The 4823-nt window shown below is 37.9% G+C and overlaps 1 pseudogene; it reads right to left on the bottom strand.

Moving 5' to 3' along the window:
- Window positions 1-4075: 4075 nt before the first annotated feature.
- Window positions 4076-4543, bottom strand: LOC101524914 (peptidyl-prolyl cis-trans isomerase A-like; annotated as a pseudogene).
- Window positions 4544-4823: the final 280 nt, after the last annotated feature.

Below are 4823 nucleotides of genomic sequence, written 5' to 3'. Positions count from 1 at the left end.
AAGAAAATTATAAAACATTAAAGAAGGAAATAAAATTCACCAAAAAAGAGAAGATATTTGATACTCATCGACTGAGAGAATTAATGTTATCAAAATGTCTATATGATACAGTGCAAAATACCAATAACTTCTCAGATCTAGAACAAACAATGACTCTGAAGTTCATATGGACACACAAGTGACCCTGAATTGTTCATGCAATCTGAAGCAATTAAAACAAAGCCAGAGGCATCACAATTCCAGAGTTTAAGATATATAACAGAGCAGTTACACTTTAAAAAGTCTGACACTGGCAAAAATAGACATGTAGCCCAAAATACAATATTAGAAATCTAACCTCGTCCAAGAAGCAGCTCTAAGTGGGTCAGGGACCTAAACCTGCACCCGGACGTCATCAAACTACTAGAGGAAAACATAGGAAGCACTTTACAAGACATAGATATTAGTAAAGACTTCTTGGAAAAATTTTCAAAAGCAGAGGCAGGCAACACACCAAAATGAACAACGGAGATTACATCACACTAAGCAGCTTCTGTACAACAAAGGAAATGATCAGCAAAGCAAAGAAGCAATCAACAGAACGGGAGAAAATCTTTCTACACCACACAACCAATAAGGGATTAATATCCAGGACTTACACAGAACTTCAGAAATTCAATGACAACAAAATAAAACAACCCTGTGAAGACATGGGTGATAACAATGAACAGACATTTTTAAAAAGAACAAATTCAAAGGGCTAATAGACTTGTGAAAAAAAATGCTCAACCTCCCTAGCTGTCAGGGAGATACAAATGACAACCACATTGAAGTTCCACCTAACTCCAGTGAGATTGACCTACATTCAGAACTGTACTAATAACACGTGCTGGCATGGATATGGGGAGAAAGGTACCCTCTTCACTGCTGGTGGGAGTGTAGGCTTAGGGCAGTTGCTATGTTTGGAGAGTGCTAAGATAAATAAAAATTGGTCTATGTATTACCCAGCTATCCCACTTTTGGGAATATAGCCAAAGGAAGTAAAATCTGCATATGAGGAAGTGACCTGTACTCCTATATTTTCAGCAGCACAATCTATAGTAGTGAAGACATGGAAACAGCCCAGATGCCCATCAAAAGAGCAATTGAAATCCAGTAGACACCAGCCCAAGTGTTTGAGAGTCTACCACTCATGTGAGAGACCTGAAAGAATCTCCTGGCCTTGGCTTAGCTCAGCCTTGGTAATTGCAGTCATTTGAGGAGTGAATCAGAAGATGGGAGGTCTCTCTCTCTCTCTCTCTCTCTCCCTCTGGTTCTGACTCTCAGATGAATTAAGAAATCTTTAAAAAAAAATTTAAAAAGAAACTCCAGAATTTATATGCACTTCTACAACAAGTTGATCTTTGACATATGAATTAATCACTCCATGGATAAAGGACAGTATCTTCAACACAAGGTTTTGGTAAAACTGGATCTCAACATACAAAAGTATGAAACAAGATGAAACAAGACTCCTACCATACATCCTACAGAAAAGTCTATTCATAAGGATGAAGAGTCTGAACCTAAAACCTGAGATCATAAAAAAAAAATCACTAGCGGAAAACAAGGGAAGCACTGTAAGACACTGGCCCAGTAAAGAAAATACCCTAGAAGCACAGTCAATAAAAACAAACAAAATAAATAAACAAAAGGAATTACAGCAACCTAAGAAGCTTCTGCACAGGAACGGAAACATTCAACAAAGTGAAGTGTCAACAGAATGGTTGAAAGTATTTGCCAGCTATGTATCTGCTAACTGATTGACACCAAGAATATGTAAAGATCTCAAGAAACTCAATAAGAAAATGAAAAGTACAGTTGAGAAATGGGCATAGGACATGAACAGGCAATATTCAAAGGATGAGATGTAAATGACTAACAGACAACATCACTAGCCTTCAGGGAAATACAAATTAAAATCAAAATGAAGTTTCCCTTCACCCCGGTTATACTGGCTTTCATCCAAAAATCAAATCAGAAATGTACCCTAATACATTATTGGTGGAATGAAAACTAGTATAACAGTACTGCAATTCCTCATAAATCTGCAGTTCTACTATATGACTCAATCACCCACTCTCGGGAATTTAGCCAAAGAAAACAAAACAAGCATATGAAAAAATTATGTATACCTCCATGCTTAGAGCAGCCCAATTCAAAACAGCTAAGAAGTGAAATCACCTCAATGTTAATCAATTGATGAGTGGATAAGAAAATGTAACATATGCATGATAGAACACTATTAAGCATTAAAAAGAATGAAATCCTATTTCTCACAATGAAATAGATGCCATATACTTAATTGCATGAGCCAGTCACCAAAAGACAAAAATACATTTTCTCTGATATGCGTTAACTAATAAAGTACAAAAAATGTGAAATTGACATCTTGAGATATGCTTAGTGTTTACAGACGTTGGCTATACTCATAGGGATAGTGGTCTTTCTACTTGCTATTTTTTAATTGCTTATTTAGTGGACAATCATAAGCTGATAATCATAAAGTAAATTTAAAGTATATCATTGCAAAAATGAAAAGAAACACAAAGAAGCAAGAAAGAGAGGCTGGGATGTATCATTGTGCTTTTAAAACTACATGTATAAAACACATGAAATAAATAAAGAAATAAATAACTTTGTGCTGGTCTTAAATATCTTTCTAGCCTTATGAAATACCATGGTATTCATTCTCTCTCTCTCTTTACCTTTTCATAGAAGGAATAATATATGAGATGGATTCTTCTTGTGCTAACATTATTGGTTCCAGGTCCCCTGTCTTCCAGCTAAAATTATATCCTCCAGGCAGAATAATCTGCTAGATAAGAATGTCAGCTTTGCTCTTAGACAGCTCTGGGAAATAATCCTGGCTCCTTTATGAACATTGTCCTCCAGCAAGCTGGTTAGCATTTGTAGATCTCACTGCCTGCATCTCTAAACAGGAGGAACGGCATCTACATTGTGGGGCTTAGATGAAGATTATGTTTAAAAAGCTTAAAAGAATTCTGGCGCCAAAGAGAGGAATACAGTAAATAGTGGCTGTGGTGCCCTTAATTGTATAAATCTCCACCCCTAGAGAAAAACAGCACAGTGTAGATTTTGAGATTTTAAAAAGTGTAAATTTTAGACAGACATTCAGGATAGAAAAATTCATAGCAATCACTTTACGCTTATTTAAATTTTAGCAAGTTTTAAATTAAATCTGTATTCATTTTGTTGTGTCTGATTTCTTCTCAAATTTGTTTGATTCTGTGGCTTTCCATGGATCTGAATGGAGAACTCAATCTACTTAGCTTGACATCAACGTTTTTCCAAAGGCACTAGAAGTTCATACTTCATGTGTTTAAAATTCATACACCCCACTCCCCATAGGCGAAACAGTGCATTAAGTGGTATTGAGATTTGGAGAGTGTTATTCCTATTTTCAATCCATTCATAGAGGTGCTGTCACATGATTCATAGAAACAATTTTGATAATACAGTGGGCTAAGCCTTGGCTTGCAGTATAGACATCACACATGGTCAATGGTTTGAGTCTTGACTGTTCAACTTCCTATCCTGCTCCTTGCTACTGGAGAATAGACCAAGTCCTTGGGGCCTCCATGCACATGGAAGACTTGGAAGAGGCTCCCGGCTCCTGGCTTTGGACCAACCCAGTTCTGGTCATTGTGGTCATTAGAGAATGAACCAGCCAATGGAAGGTCTCTGTCTCTCCTCCTCTCTGTAATTCTGCCTTTCAAATAAATAAATCTTCAAAAATATTTTAGAAGTAATTCTTAAATATTTTGTTATTATAAATGAACCATAGTTAATTTGATGCATAAACTTTCATTTTTGATATATTTTACTGAATTTTTATTGTCATTTATGGTTTTATTTCATAATCATAAGCTTAACTCTGCAATCCTGCTGGATGTGGAAGGGGAGTAAGGAACACAGGGAACCCAAAGAACTGCATTGAGTGCAGTGTAGGGTGTCAGGAGCAAATGGGATCGAGGGATGCTCTCCTGAGCTACACAAACAATGGTCTGGTGGTGAGGAGAAAACAAGTGATGGATTACAGCTGCCCACAGTTGGTAATGGGAACCTTGTTACTGGTCTCGACATTCTCAGACCCAAAGTTATCCCCGGCATCCACAATACTCATGCCCTCCTTCACTCTGCCAAAGACCACATGTTTGCCATCCAACCATGTCTTGGCAGTGCAGATGAAAAACTGTGAACCGTTTGGGTTGGGTGAGCATTGGCCGTAGACAAGATGTCAGACCCTGTATGCTTCAGGATGAAGTTTTCATCATCAAATCTTTCCATAGATGGACTTGCCACCAGTGCCACCCTGGCACATAAACCCTGAGATAATCCTGTGAAAGCAGGAACCCTTGTAATCGAGTCCTTTCTCTCAAGTGCTCAGAGCACAGAAGTTTTCTGCAATCTTTGGGACATTGTTTGCAAACAGCTCAAAGGAGACGCAGCCCAAAGGCTCGCCGTTGACAGTGAGGTCAAAAAATGTGGTGCGGTTGACCATGGCTGATGGCAAGCAGTTGTGCGTGACAATGGCGTCTGCAAAGTCTACTGAAATTTTTGAAAGAAAAATAAAGCTTATATTAAATGAGGAAAAGCAATTCATAGACCCCAAACCAGCATGTCCCTGATCCTCTTAATCTTAGAGATATCACTAGAGAGGTGGCACAGCCTTCTAAGATCTTTAAAGAAAAGCAAGTGTGGTCTGTGTGGCTTATTTTTTTTATGTGTACATTTATTTATGGAGCTGGCATTGTGACACAGTGGGTTACACCACTGCCCTC

Source organism: Ochotona princeps, chromosome 9, assembly GCF_030435755.1.
Source record: "Ochotona princeps isolate mOchPri1 chromosome 9, mOchPri1.hap1, whole genome shotgun sequence".
In the NCBI taxonomy this organism is placed as follows: Eukaryota; Metazoa; Chordata; class Mammalia; order Lagomorpha; family Ochotonidae; genus Ochotona; species Ochotona princeps.
Note: the sequence above shows the minus strand (reverse complement) of the source record. Positions and strands in the feature narration are given on the sequence as shown.